A 16200-nucleotide genomic window follows, 5' to 3' on the forward strand; every position below is an offset into this window, starting at 1 on the left:
CTACAAGGCACAAGTCAGAAGTGTGATGGAATACTCTCCACTTGCCTGGATGGGTGCAGCTCCAACAACACTCAAGAAGCTCGACACCATCCAAGACAAAGCAGCCCGCTTGATTGGCAACCCATCTACAAACATTCACTCCCTCCACCACCGACGCACAGTGGCAGCAGTGTGTACCATCTACAAAATGCACTGCAGCAATGCACCAAAGCTCCTTCGGCAGCACCTTCCAAACCCGCGACCTCTGCCAACTAGAAGGACAAGGGCAGCAAATACATGGGAACACCACCACCTGCAAGTTCCCCTCCAAGTCACACACCATTCTGACTCGGAACTGTATCGCCGTTCCTTCACTGTCGCTGGGTCAAAATCCTGGAACTCCCTTCCTAACAGCACTGTGGGTATACCTCCCCCAAATGGACTGCAGCAGTTCAAGAAGGCAGCTCACCACCAGCTTCTCAAGGGCAATCAGGGATGGGCAATAAATGCTGGCCTGGCCAGCATCACCCACATCCCATGAATGAATAAAAAAAAAAATGATTCCTTGTGGGAAAAAAAATCAGACTTGTTTAGCCTTCAGCCACTAATTTTCAGACCTTTTGGTCTTTGGCCACTCTCACCCCTGCATTTGTTTTGTGAAGTGCTCTCCCTTTTAGTGCTCAACTGCTGGATAACTGATTGCATTTATCTGTGTTTATACATGTCTATAAAGTGTCTGTGTGCCCAGATATCACTAAGTTGTGATTTGTAACCAATAAATGATGTTTCAGGCATGGCTTGTCGTCTGGTATCTTGGTGATCTGTCAAAAAAGATTTAATTCACTCACTCAGCAGCTTGAGAGGAACCAGACTGAGGTTTAATGAACATAAGAAATAGGAGCTGGAGGAGGCCTTTTGGCCCTTCGAGCCTGTTCTGCCATTCAGCAAGATCATGGCTGATCTTCTACCTCAACTCCACCTTCCCGCACTATCCCCATATCCCTTAATTCACTCAGTACCCAAAAATCTATCCATCTCTGTCTTAAATATACTCAACGACTGAGCATCCACAGCTCCCTGGGGTAGACAATTCCAAAGATTCACAACCTTTTCAGTGAAGAAATTTCTCCTGATCTCAGTTGTCATGATCCTGTCTTTTTTTTTTCTCTGGGAAATATGAGGTGTGTCTTTAAGACATCAAAGGAGCCATACTGCTTTAAGAACCGGCAAACTTCAGGAGTTTGAGAAAGTGCATTTTTGTTGTTGTTAGAGACAAGCATATGGAGAGGGAACCAATCAGCTTCAAAGAATGCATCCTGGTTATGCGGCAACAGCCATTCAGGGACCAAGGACCAGATATAAAATGTTACATATATCTTTTGAACTAGCTTTTTAATTGAAAGGAGACTGTTCTTGCTGGAGACACAGACAGATAGCTGTGTGTTAGAACCTGAAAGAAGAGCTCTCAGCCCATTTCAACTGAAGTAAAGGAAGGTAGACTGTGACAATCTTTTATCCCTCAAAAATTCTAAAGCCAGATTGATTCATTTAAAAAGTGTTTGCAAGTCATTAATTGGAAAGTTTAAAATGATGTTAGGCAATGTGTGGAGGGATACTGATTGAATTAACAGTGCGTTTCTCCCACTACAATAAGAATCATTTATTTTCATTGGGGGCGTTAACTGGAGTGGTTGGTTGTAACATATTAATTGGGAGCTCATCCAGGATTTCAATCACATATTAATTGGGTTTCCCGTCTGGGATTTGAATCGTATCTTAATTCGGCGGCTCGCGTCTGGGATCAGAATCAGACTAATTTGGAGGTCTCGCATTTGGAATCATATTAATTACCCGTTTCTGAGATAACATATTTAAATCGGGGTCCCCCGTTTGGCATCATATTAATTACTCTTGTGTTTGGGATCATATCATTTGGAAACTCGATTATTAGGAGCTAAATCTAACACCATTTACCAAGAAATTAAAGGAACCAGGTCTCTTGTATAATAAGGAACAGTCTATACCATTGTTATGGCATTTTTAGTGGTTGCAGCAGAGTTTTTGGGAAAGCGGAATGTTTCCCTGAGTGACTTGACAACTTTAACAACAAATTAAAAGAATTGGCAGTGAAATTGGAGTTGGAATTGAAATCAGGTGCCAAAAAAGCAGAGATAATTGGCATGATAGCTGAACATCTGGAATTAGTAGATGATGATGATGGTACAGATGAAGGGCAATATGAGGAACAAGAAAAGGAATATGAGACTCGAGAGTAGTAGGTCTGAGAGTAATGCAGTGGAATTGGCTAGAATTCAATTTGAAATGAAAAAAACTGGAGCTTCAAGGAAAAATAATTAAGCAAACTTGAATTGGATAAAGAGGAAAAGGAAAAAGGGCATTTTGGAGAGAAAGTGAAAGAGAAGAGAGGGAATTTCAGTTAAAAGTGATGGAACTGAGACAAAAGGGTAGTCTTGACTCCAGGGAAAATTCGGGTCAGGAAGAATCTGAGTTTAGATCAGAACCCGACGAGAAGTTGTTTGAATTTATACAGGCTTTTCCTAAGTTCGAGGAAAGGGACGTACAGGCATTTCATATCTTTTGAGAAAATAGCCAAACACATGAAATGGCTGAAAGAAAGCTGGGCATTGCTTATTCAGGGAAGGCTGATAGGCAGAGTTCATGAAGCTTATGCCATGCTTTCTGAAGAGGCTACTCTCGCTGCATATAAGTTAGTCCCTGAAGCTTACCGTCAGAAGTTTAGGAACTTTCGGAGATTGGCTGGGCAGACATATTTAGAATTTGAGAGGGTAAAGCAAATGACTTTTGACCATTGGATAGGGGCATGAAAGATAGAAACCACATACAAGAACCAACGAGAATTGATTCTCTTAAAGTTTAAAAACTCCATCCCTTCAGTGGTGAGAACTCATATAGATAACCTGAAAGTTTTGAAAGCTAGGCAAGCAGTGGAAATTGCTGATGATTTTGAGCTTGTGAGTAAGCCAACTTAATTTGTCCATCACCCCCATAAACCCGAGAAGGATAGAAAGTGGGAGAGTGAAAGGAAGGCAAGTAGCCGGGCACATGAAGGAACAGCTGAGAATGCCCCAGGATCACCACCTCAGGTCAGAAAGGAAGGTGCTGAGGGTAGAAGTGAGGTTCGCAAGCCAAAGTGTTATCATTGCAACAAAGCAGGTCACCTTCGTTCAGAGTGCTGGAAATTGGGAGGTAAACCCATAGGACTTGTTGGGGTACGCAAAGTTAGTGCAGAGGAAAAGACTCTGACTGAGAGTATATCAGACCAGGCTATAGCTTTAATGACAGCTGTGACTGAAACCAGATACTAAAACTAAGAGGAGTGCAGAGGTTAAGAATAAAATACCTGAGAGTTATACTGAATATCTGTCAAAGGGGAGCATAACTCCGTATCCTGTAAGTGAGGCAGGAAAACCTATCATTATACTCAGACACAGGAGCAACCCAAATGCTCTTGCTGGGGAAAGATATAATGTTTCCACCAGAGAGCGCCTTGAACGCTAAAGTTTGAGTTAATGGAATTGGCAGGGTGTGTATACCCATACCTTTGAATAAAGTACGTCTAGAGAGTGACTTAATATCTGGGAATATTAACTGTAGGTGTTGTCCACAGTTTACCTGCTAAAGGGAATTGATCTATTCCTAGGAAATGATTTGCTGGATCAAAAGTATCAGTTTCTCCGAGAGTTAGAGAGGAACCAAGTGAAATTAAGGAAACGGAGCAATTACAGGAACAAGTTCCGGGAATATTTCCTGCATATGTAATTACCCAAACAATGGCTAAACAAGATCCATTGTCGGAGGTAAAAGGGGCACCACAACTAGATAGCCAGGCATCTGAAACCTTATTTGGGGATTTAGATCATACAAATGAGTTATTTAACAGATCTTCTATCATTGCAGCACAGCAAGCTGATCCAGAGATATACCGAATAGCACAGATGGCTCTGTTGGAAGCTGAGGCGAGGTTTTGAGGTGGAAATGGAGACTGCCTCATAGACCTGCCGATGAAGACTGGACAGTTGTTGAACAGATAGTGGTACCACCTAAATATCACCAAGGATTATTAAGGTTAGCACACAACATTCCTTTTGCAGGACATAGGGGAATTCAGAAGACCAAATCACACATAAGCAAACATTATTGCTGGCCAGGTCTTACAAAGGATGTGAGACAATTTTATAGGGTGTGCCATACCTATCAAGTGGTGGGAAAACCACAACCTACCCTAAACCCAGGGGATGAAGTATTAGTGTTGTTACCTTCGCAGGGAGAACCATTAAAAGCATGGTTCAATGGTCCATATAAAGTGATCAAAAGAGTGGGTAAGGTAGATTACTTGATTGACATCCCTGATCGCTGGAAGAACGGGTTGTGTCACACTAATTTGCTCAAACCATATTACCACAGGGAGGAGGATAAGCCAGTATAGGTACGTCAGGTAATCGGGACCGTTGAGAAGGAAAATGGTCGTGAGGATGAGGCAGAAGCAGGCCTGTGAAAGTCTCAGATTGAAACTCCAGCTATCCAATTAGCCAACGCAGAATGACCAGGAAAATTAAACAATCGGCTTTTATGCTTAGATCCAAAACAGCATGAAGTCCTAACCAGGGTTTTCACAACGTTTCAAAAGGTTTGTAGAGATAAGCCAGGATGTACAACCTTAGCCACACATGATGTGGGCATAGGGGGAACCATTCATTTAAAACAATATCCTTGTTGCTTAGGTCCAGATAGACAGGCCCAAGTGGAAGCAGAGGTACAACACATGCTGAAGGGCAGCTTAGTTGAACCTAGTCAGGACAGCTGGAATTTGCAGATGGTCTTGATGTCTAAATCTGGTGGGTCGGCTCAAACTTGCATAGACTCTAGAAAAGTCACTATGATAAAGAAGGCAAACTTTGACTCAAATTATCATTTAAAGAACTGTATGGACAGAGTGGGCAACTCAATGTGTCTTAAAGAGACAGATGTGTTGGAAGAAATCTGTCAAATTCCTTTGACGCCCCAGGGTAGAAAAATATCGGCTTCTGTTACACTGGACAGGGTTTTCCAGTGCCACATAGGTTATGGGGTATTCGAGAAGCTTCTCAGAGAATAGTGAACCCAGTAGTGGTCAGTGCTCCTAGCTGTGCAGTTCACTTGGCTGAGGTGTTGGACAATAGGGATGCTTGGAAGGAAAACACGAAACAATTGGAAAACTATGCTTGGAAATTAAAAAATGGGTTAATTGGGGCAACCTTTTGAAAATTTAAAGCCAAAATGTTCTGGTGGAACTTGTTGCTGTAGTCTTAACATTTTTGAAAAGTGTATGCCAGTAAATGTGGGGGGGGGTGGGGGGGGCTGCAAAATGTGTTAGTGTTTTTTTCAATTTGTATTTTTTTTCCCATTGTAATGAAACACATTCTATGAATGGTGTTTCATTGCACTAGGGGTGGAGGTGTCAGGATCCTGTCTTTTTTTTTCTCCGGGAAATATGTGGTGTGTCTTTAAGACAGCAAAGGAGCCATACTGCTTTAAGAACCAGCAAGCCTCAGGAGTTACAGAAAGTACACTTTGGTTGGCGTTAGATACAAGCATAAGGAGAGGGAACCAACCAGCTTCAAAGAATGCATCCTAGTTACGCGGCAACAGCCATTCAGGGACCGAGGACTGGATATACAATGTTGCAATTATTTTTTGAACCGGCTTTTTAGTTGAAAGGAGAGTGTTCTTGCTGGAGACACAAACAGACAGCTGTGTGTTAGCATCTGAAAGAAGAGCTCTCAGCCCAATTCAACTGAAGGAAGGGAAGGTCGACTGTGACAATGTTTAAAATGATATGTTGGGCGATGTGTGGAGGGACGGGATTGAATTAACTGCGTTTCTCTCACCACAATCAGAATCGTTTATTTTGATTGGGGGCTTTGACTGGAGCGGTCGATTGTAACACGGTCCTAAATGGCTGACACATTATCCTGAGACTGTGGCTCGGTTTTCTGGATTCCCCAGCCAGGGGAAACATTTTCTCAGCAAGTACCCTGTCAAGTCCCTTAAGAATTTATTATGTTTCAGTCAGATCACCTTTTATTCTTCTAAACTCCAGGGAATATATGCCTAATGTACTCAATCTCTCCTCATAGGAGGATATGTAGCAGAGCAGGGGTGAGGCAGCATAGTGGTTATATTACTAAACTAGTAATCCAGAGGCCTGGACTAATGATGCAGAGCCATGAATTCAAATCCCACAATGGCAGTTCAGGGATTTTAACTCCATTAATTCAATAAATCTGTGATTAAAAAATTAAAGCTAGTATCAGTAATGGTGACCATTAAACTACTGTATTCTCCTAAAAAAATTTTTAAAAAACACCTGATTTACTAATTTCCATTAGGGAAGGAAATTTGCTGTCCTTACCCAAGCTGGCCTATGTGTGAGTTCAGAACCAAAGAAATGTGGTTGACTCTTAACCACCCTATGAAATGGCCAAGCAAACCACTGTTTTATTCAAGGTGGTGGCTCACCACCACCTTCACGAGGGCAATTGGGGATGGGCAATAAATGCTGGCCTTTCCAGCAATGCCCACATTCTGTAAATAAATACAACAATCACCTCATTGCAGGACCCAGACTAGTGAACCTTCATTCAGTGCACTCCCGCAAGGGCAAGTATGTCCTGCCTCTGGTAAGGAAGCCGAAACTGCATGCAGTATTCCAGGTGGGGCCTCACCAATGTCCAGTATTATATTGTAGTAAGACATCCTTACTCTTATACCCCAATCCCTTTGTAACAAAAGCTAACACACCATTTGCCTTCCTATTTGCTTCCTGTACCCACATGTTAACTTTTTGTGATTCATATACAAGGACACCAGGTTCATCTGAATGCAAACATTCCTAAAAAACGGATTTATTTTTCCGATCAAAGTGAGTGACTTCCTACTTCACATTGTATTCCATCTGTCATGTTCTTGCCCACTCACCCAATCTGTCTATATCCCTCTGCAGCCTGTTTGTGTCATCCTCACTGCTTACTTTCCCACCTAACTCTATAATGAACGCAAACCTGGATACATTACACTCAGTCCCCTGTTACGGACAGGTAGGAAATTGGGTGGCTGACTTCCACTTTTCACCTCTCAACAGACCACAGATAGTGTTTTTGTTAAACTGTTGGTTCAGCCCCTGAGTGTTCTGAGGATCAAGTAAACAGACCAACAAAATGTTTTCTTGCAGGTTTAAAGAAAGAAAGATAACTACTTATTTTTTTGACAATAACTGAATTGTTCACAACCTTCACTCGCACACATTCACGCACATAAACACACATAAGGATCAATAGAAAGGAAAAGGTAAGATGCACTTAAAGTCCCAAGTGATGTAAGAGTTTTGTGGTTTGCAAAAACCTGTTGAATCGTCTCGGGAGGAAAGTCTTTTCAAAGATGCAGGCCTGGATGTTTGTAATCTTGAACTTGCTGAAATGTTGCAGACTTCTGGTTTACTTCCGCTGGTGGGGAATTCAAAGTCACCTTGTGATTTCTCTCTGCCTCAGTTGTTCAAAGATGGTTTGAAACTGTTTTTGCAGGTAGGGCACCTTTGCTCAGCTGGTCGGCCTCACAGCTTCTCTGGCTGGAAGTATAGCCTTCAGTCTCTCTCCATCTCTCTCTTTAAGAAAAAGTTCTGTCAGCTTGGTTTCAGTCAAGTTACCAAAGAATACTCTCCCCTGCAGGGTTCATACAATGTCTTTGAACTTGCACCATTATTAAGAATGGGTTTGAAGATGGCTCATCATGATACCGGGTGTTAGGTCACACCTATTATTTTGGTTTTGAATCCACAGTCTTCCTCTCTGCCAGGGTCTTTGATAACTCAATTGTTGAAGATAGGAGCCACTTTGCTTTGAATTGCCTGTTCCCCATTTTAATGTCTTCCCTGGACCAGATGTGATGATGGGTTTTGGTCTCCAACAGCCCAAATATATTTTCTATTACAGGAGGGGAGTCACCTGACCCCCCTACCCAATCTTGTCTGCAGCAATGTGTCCATGTTTTGAAGTTTAACTCACCAGTTCATTTTTTTTAATAGTTCATAACTGCTCCAGTTCACTTCATTTTTCATCCTTGCTCCTTCTGTGAGTGTAACAGCTGAATATGACTGGGTTCAGTTCTGCACTCACTGGTTCCCATCTCTCTCCTCCCCTGAAGGTGCTGACTCTCTCTGTGTGTATGTGCTCTCTCCCCCTCCTCTGACACTCTGGCCCTCCCTGTCCATTGTAACATCTCTCAGTTCTGGCGATGGACTCTCGCTGACCACTCTCCATTTCTCCTTCTTATGCAGATGTGCCCTGATCGTTGCCTTTCCATATCATACAGCAGAGAAGCAGGCCATTCGGTCCATCATGTCTGTGTTGTAAAGGAGCCTTCTGTTCCATGCCGAGGAGCTCTGAACCATGGAAGAGAGCAGCTGGGACATAATTCTTACAGGCCTCAGGATTAACCCACACGGGGACTTTGCTGTCAGTGAAGAGAGACGAGAAAGACCAAAGTGCCGTTTGTCCCTCTCAGTGTGATCCTGAAGGACTGTGTTCAGGCTGAAGTTTTGTTCCTGCCGTACGATCCTCCCCCCCCCCCCCACCAGATTGTTCTTTCTGAGCTCCAGCCAGGTGATGCTAAACACTCAGGTGGGAAAGACAAAAATCTACAACAATGTGTTTAAACCAAAGCTGGAAACAGAGCAGAGCTTAAGGGTAAATAAAAACAAGAAATGCTGGAAATACTCAGCAGATCGGGCAGCATCTGTGGAGAGAGGAGCAGAGTTAACGTTTCAGGTCAATGACCCTTCATCAATTCTGATGCAGAGTCTGCATAGAGGGCAGGAGAGATTAAAAGACCAAGCATTTGTCCAGAGAGGATGTTAGTGGCAGAATAATGAAAAGCTCTGTCTGAAAGCAGAAACGTGAAAAACAAGTTTTGACCAGCACATGCTTAAAACAACCAATCAAAATGAACTCACTGTTGATTCCGGAATGCTGTAAAGCAAAGGAAACCTTCCCAGCTAAACCAGAATGTTGTTACCCATGTCTGTGAGACACTGTGTATCCTGAGGTGGTCTGCCCGAAACTTGCTGGTCTTCCAGCGCAAAGAGTTGTCCACCACCGAATGTTGCAGACTGGCACATTCCAAGGTCCAGGACTACGTGCTGAGGGACGCACTAAAGCTTGGGGCAGCCGCAGCAAAGGCTCAATGGGGAAAGACCACAGTGTAAGGTTCCCCCACCAAGCTGGACTGAGGGGCTGGATCCATGGGAAACCCCTCAAACTGTATCGTTAATATTCTCAATTGCTGTAAATGTAAAACTGTAATTGACATGACAATTGTGAAACGGAAGGGTTGGGAAGAAACTCATGACAGTATTGAAGGAAACTGATCTCCCTTGCAATGTTTGTATTTTTTGGTGCTGTTTGGAAACTGTTTGGCAATGTAATTTTTACAGATTTTTATGAATAAAGTATATTTTGGAAATAAAATAAAAAAATCCTGAGGTGTCCACCAGATGCAGAAGATATCAAAGAAGGTATCGTGAGCTCCCTCTCCTGGGCCACCCGGACATTGACAAGACCACAGGAGAGAGGCTGGCAGCCAGAGTGACACCCTGACCCCCAACAGGGTCCCGACATATCCTGGACCTACACATTGCTGTGTTAATGAAGCCCAAGAACAGGTCCAGGAGCAGATCCTCCGACTTACTCACACCCCTCCACACCAAGCAACCAAAGATGAGAGGAATGTGGGGCTAAACTGTTATCAATAAAAGTTGAGGAGCAGCCCCTTCAGGTAACTCTGTTATAACTAAATGTTGAGGAGCAGCACCTTCAGGTAACTATACAGGGACTGTAACCTCTCACACTGTATACATGGCCCATGGACTCCTCTTGGCTGCACGGGCACAGATGGGAACAGAGACCCTGAAGCCCTGCCCACTCTGTGCCCTCACCAAGATGGCGGCTCTTGTTCCCTCCCCCAGGCCTGTCACCGCGGGGTAAACACGGGACCTGTGACCTCATTTTCGGGGCCTCAGGCTGACCACAGGTGGTTTCCTTTATTCATTCATGGGATGTAGGCGTCACTGGCCAGGCCAGCATTTATTACCCATCCCTGATTGCCCTTGAGAAGGTGGTGGTGAACTGCCTTCTTGAACCGCTGCAGTCCATTTGGGGTAGGTCTACCCACAGTGCTGTTAGGAAGGGTGTTCCAGGATTTTGACCCAGCGACAGTGAAGGGACGGCGATATAGATCCAAGTCAGGATGGTGTGTGACTTGGAGGGGAACTTTCAGGTGGTGGTATTCCCATGTATTTGCTGCCCTTATCCTTCTAGTTGGTAGAGGACGCGGGTTTGGAAGGTGCTGTCTAAGGAGCCTTGGTGCATTACTGCAGTGCATCTTGTAGATGGTACACACTGCTGCCACTGTGCGTCGGTGGTGGATGGAGTGAATGTTTGTAGATGGGTTGCCAATCAAGCGGGCTGCTTTGTCCTGGATGGTGTCGAGCTTCTTGAGTGTTGTTGGAGCTGCACCCATCCAGGCAAGTGAAGAGTATTCCATCACACTCCTAACTTGTGCCTTGTAGATGGTGGACAGGCTTTGGGGAGTCAGGAGGTGAGTTACTCACCTCAGGATTCCTAGCCTCTGACCTGCTCTTGTAGCCACGGTATTTATATGGCTACTCCAGTTCAGTTTCTGGTCAATGGTAGCCCCTAGGATGTTGATGGTGGAGGATTCAGCGATGGTAATGTCGTTGAATGTCAAGGGGAGATGGTTAGATTCTCTCTTGTTGGAGATGGTCATTGCCTGGCACTTGTGTGGCGCGAATGTTGCTTGCCACTTATCAGCCCAAGCCTGGATATTGTCCAGATCTTGCTGCATTTCTACACAGACTGCTTCAGTATCTGAGAAGTCACAAATGGTGCTGAACATTGTGCAATCATCAGTGAACATCCCCACTTCTGACCTTATGATTGAAGGAAGGTCATTGATGAAGCAGCTGAAGATGGTTGGGCCTCGGACGCTACCCTGAGGAACTCCTGCAGTGATGTCCTGGAGCTCAGATGATTGACCTCCAACAACCACAACCATCTTCCTTTGTGCTAGGTATGACTCTAGCCAGCGGAGCGTTTTCCCCCGATTCCCATTGACCTCAGTTTTGCTAGGGCTCCTTGATGCCATACCCGGTCAAATGCTGCTTTGATGTCAAGGGCAGTCACTCTCACCTCACCTCTTGAGTTCAGCTCTTTTGTCCATGTTTGAACCAAGGCTATAATGAGGTCAGGAGCTGAGTGGCCCTGGTGGAACACAAACTGAGCGTCACTGAGCAGATTATTGCTAAGCAAATGCCACTTGATGGCACTGTTGATCACACCTTCCATCACTTTACTGATGATTGAGGGTAGGCTGCTGGGGCGGTAATTGGCCGGGTTGGACTTGTCCTGCTTTTTGTGTACAGGACATACTTGGGCAATTTTCCACGTTGCAGGGTAGATGCCAGTGTTGTAGCTGTACGGAACAGCTTGGCGAGGGGTGTGGCAAGTTCTGGAGCACAGGTCTTTAGTACAATTGCCGGAATATTGTCAGGGCCCATAGCTTTTGCAGTATCCAGTGCCTTCAGTCGTTTCTTGATATCACGCAGAGTGAATCGAATTGGCAGAGGTCTGGCCTCTGTGATGCTGGGGACTTCAGGAGGAGGCCGAGATGGATCATCAACTCAGCACTTCTGGCTGAAGATTGTTGCAAATGCTTCAGCCTTATCTTTTGCACTGATGTGCTGGGCTCCCCCATCATTGAAAATGGGGATATTTGTGGAGCCACCTCCTCCAGTTAGTTGTTTAATTGTCCACCACCATTCACGGCTGGATGTGGCAGGACTGCAGAGCTTAGATCTGATCCGTTGGTTATGGGATCGCTTAGCTCTGTCTATCGCATACGGTTACGCAGTTTGGCATGCAAGTACTCCTGGGTTGTAGTTTCACCAGGTTGACACCTCATTTTGAGGTATGCCTGGTGCTGCTCCTGGCATGCCCTCCTACACTCTTCATTGAACCAGGGTTGGTCTCCTGGCTTGATGGTAATGGTAGAGTGGGGGATATGCCGGGCCATGAGGTTACAGATTGTGGTTGAGTACAATTCTGCTGCTGCTGATGGCCCACAGCGCCTCATGGATGCCCAGTTTTGCATTGCTAGATCTGTTCGATTTATCCCATTTAGCACGGTGATAGTGCCACACAACACGATGGACGGTATCCTCAATGTGAAGGCGGGACTTCGTCTCCACAAGGACTGTGCGGTGGTCACTCCTACCAATACTGTCATGGACAGATGCATCTGCGGCAGGCAGATTGGTGAGGATGAGGTCAAGTATGTTTTTCCCTCGTGTTGGTTCCCCCACCACCTGCCGCAGACCCAGTCCAGCAGCTATGTCCTTTAGGATTCGGCCAGCTCGGTCAGCAGTGGTGCTACCGAGCCACTCTTGGTGATGGACATTGAAGTCCCCCACCCAGAGTACATTTTTTGCCCTTGCCGCCCTCAGTGCTTCCTCCAACTGATGTTCAACATGGAGGAAAACTGAGTCATCAGCTGAGCGAGGGCGGTAGGTGGTAATCAGTAGGAGGTTACCTTGCCCATGTTTGACCCGATGCCATGAGACGTCATGGGGTCCGGAGTCGATGTTGAGAACTCCCAGGGCAAATCCCTCCCTACTTTATACCACTGTGCCACCATGTCCCGCCGGTGGGTCAGGACTTACCCGGGGATGGTGATGGCAGTGTCTGGGACATTGTCTGTAAGGTATGATTCTGTGAGTATGACTATGTTGCTTGACTAGTCTGTGGGACAGCTCTCCCAACTTTGGCACAAGACCCCGGATGTTAGTAAGGAGGACTTTGCAGGGTCAACAGGGCTGAGTTTGCCATTGTCGTTTCCGGTGCCTCGGTCGATGCCGGGTGGTCCGTGCGGTTTCATTCCTTTTTATTGACTTCGTAGCGGTTAGGTACAACTGAGTGGTTTGCTAGGCCATTTCAGAAGGCATGTAAGAGTTAACCACATGTGGTTGCTGTGGGTCACATGTAGGACAGACCAGGTAAGGACAGCAGATTTCCTTTTCTAAAGGACATTAGTGAACCAGATGGGTTTTTACAACAATCGACAATAGTTTCATACATCATTAGATTAGCTTTTAATTCTAGATTTATAAATTAAATTCAAATTCCACCTTCTGCTGTGGTGGGATTTGAATCCATGTCCCCAGAGAAATACCCTGGGTCTCAGGGTTACTAGTCCAGTGATAATACCACTACGCCACCACCTACCCAAAAAATTCCCAGCCCACCACCGCCCCAATTCCTCCCCTGCCCCCGCAATCTCCTCCCGCCTCTGTCGGTCAGTGTTTTTGGTTTTTGTTCCTGGATATTCCTGGTCTCCCTTCAATCGGGGAACTTAGTCCCTGCTTTTAATTTATTATTAGTTTCAAACAGGGCCTATCACCAGGAGAAGCCCCACAGCCGCCGCCCCGCTCGGTGCAAACGCGGGACCTGGAGCTTCTTACTGGGGCCTACACCGGGTGTTTCTGAAGCCTCCCCGCCCACCCGCCGGCTCCATTCTTCCCCTGCGCCCCGCCAACTCTCACCCGCTGCAAAAGCGTCTCCAGCACTCACATGGCTCTGAGCACAGTGACATTGCGCATGCTCCAGAGGGAGGCGAGCATTGTGTCTGCGCGCTGGGTTCCTGTAGCGTGAATAGGGCACGTTCACTACCGCGGGGGATGCTGGTTAATTGACCCCGCCTTTGAAACTGTTCATTAGGAAATAGGGAATAATTTTCTGTGATCAAATTTTGTTGAGTCCTGGATGTGGGTAATAACAGATTTGGATAAACTCGCCTGAGAGGGAATGCAATGAAGTCTTATAGACTGATTCTATGAGTGATCGTGCAGATTTAGCCTCTATTCAGTCGAGTTTGGAAGAATTCGAGCTGACCTAGTTGAAACATAAAATTCTGAAGAGGCTTAACAAGGTCGATGCTGGAAAGATGTTTTCTCTTGCTGGGGATTCTAGAAATAGAGGTCACAGACTCAAAATAAGACTTCAGCCATTTAGGACGGAGATGAGCAAAATTATAGCTCATGGAATAAAAGGGACAGTAGCAACATGGATATGAAATTGGCTTAGTGACAGGAAATAGAGAGTAATGGATGTTCTTCGGGCTGGAGGAAGGTTTGTAGTGTTCCCCAAGCATCAGCGTTGGGACCCTTGCTCTTCCTGATATATAGTAATGAGCTATACCTTGGAGTACAATTAAAAAATTTGCAGATGATACAAAACTTGAAACAATTGTGAACTGTGAGGAGGGTAGTGTGGAACTACAAAATGACATACACAATTTGGTGGATTGGGTGGACAAGTGGCGAATTAAGTTCAATGTGGAGAAATGTGAGGTCATTCATTTTGGTAGGAAAAACATGGAGAGACAATATAACATAAAGGCTATAAATCTAAAGGGGGTGCAAGAGCAGAGGAACTTGGGTGTACATGTGATAAGTCATTGAAGGTGTCAGGACAGGTTGAGAGAGCAGTTAATAAAGCATACAGTATCCTACGTGTTATTCATAGGGGCATGGAGTACAAGAGCAAGGAAGTTATGTTGAACTTGTATCAGACACTAGTTTGGCCTCAGCTGGAGTATTGCGTCCAGTTCTGGGCGCTGGACTTTAGGAAAGATGTGAGGACATTGGAGAAAGTACAGAAAAGATTCACGAGTATGGTTCCAGGGATGAGGAACCTCTGGTATGAAGACAGATTGGAGAAGTTGAGATTGTTTTCCTTAGAGAAAAGGCTGAGCGGAGATTCAATAGAAGTGTTCAAAATCATCATGGGTCTGGACAGAGTGGATAGGCTCGAGAATGAGAAGGCACAGATTTAAAGTGATTGACAAACGAAAAAAAACAACACAACGAAAAACTCAGCGAGTGTTTAGGAAGTGGAATGCACTGCCTGAGAGTGTGGTGGAGGCTGTTTCAATCGAGGCATTCAAGAGGGAATTAGACTGTTAGCTAAAATGAAGTCACTGCTGACAACACAGAGCATGCACAGAGCGATTGCGTACATCATCAATGTGTGCGAACATTTGCCAGCCTGCCAGTATAAATGCGCGCATCAGCACACAATGATGGCACCACCCCTCAATAGCCATCTCCTTTCACCATCCCTGCCTCAATTGCCACTTCATCCCACTCAATCCCTGTCATGCTGCTGCCTTCCCTCAGCCACTCGCTCCCCCGCACCGCTTCCCCACTCCCCCGCCCCCCCCCCCCCCCCAAGCTACTCATTCCTGCACCACTAGCTGCTCTACTCCTCAGCCACTCGCTCCAGGCCTCCATGCTACCACTGCACCCCCACCCCCTTAGCCATTTGCACCCACCCCTGACGCTTTCTCCCCCACCCCCTCCTCCCCACCGGCTCCTTCCCCCACCTTAGCTGCTCACTCCAGACTTTTCTGCTGCCCCTTGCCCCCCACACCCCTGGGCTGATTGTTCCCCACTCCTCGATTTCTGACACCCCATTCTCTGGCCGCTTATTCCCCGCTTCCTGCCCGCCCCCCACCCCCCACCATCCAGTAGATCCAGGCCATGACACTTCCCTCCTCTCGGTTACTCATTCCTACGTCGCCCCATCACCCCTCATGGCTGCATTTCTTCCTCGTGCCACATAACAGAAAACGATCGAAGGTCAGAGTGAGTGGCCGAGAAGTGGCTTGGTCGGTTTGCAGCAGGTGTGAGGATGGGGAAGCAGTGGGACCCACGTCCCATCTGGATATAATCACATTGCTGCTTGCTGTGTACAAATTGCCTGCAGAATTTCCTGCATTGCAACAATGACCAGACTTTTAATGTATTGATTGTAAAGCAGACAGGAGGGTGTGAAATAAATTCTGAACCTGTATAAAGGCTTGTTATAATTCCTGATTAATGCCTGAGTTTTAGGCAATGCAAAGAAGCTTGAGGGTTAAATGAACCCGATTTTAATTCATTTTACTGAGATTCTGGTTGTGGATTTGTCTATCTCTCTCCAGCTTTCTCTCTCTCTCATTTCTCCACAGTCCTCTCTCCTTTTCTCTTTTTAAACTTTTCAATAAATAATAAAAATTCTGCAGACTGTGATG

Source organism: Heterodontus francisci, chromosome 34 (genome assembly GCF_036365525.1).
Source record: "Heterodontus francisci isolate sHetFra1 chromosome 34, sHetFra1.hap1, whole genome shotgun sequence".
Taxonomy (NCBI): domain Eukaryota; kingdom Metazoa; phylum Chordata; class Chondrichthyes; order Heterodontiformes; family Heterodontidae; genus Heterodontus; species Heterodontus francisci.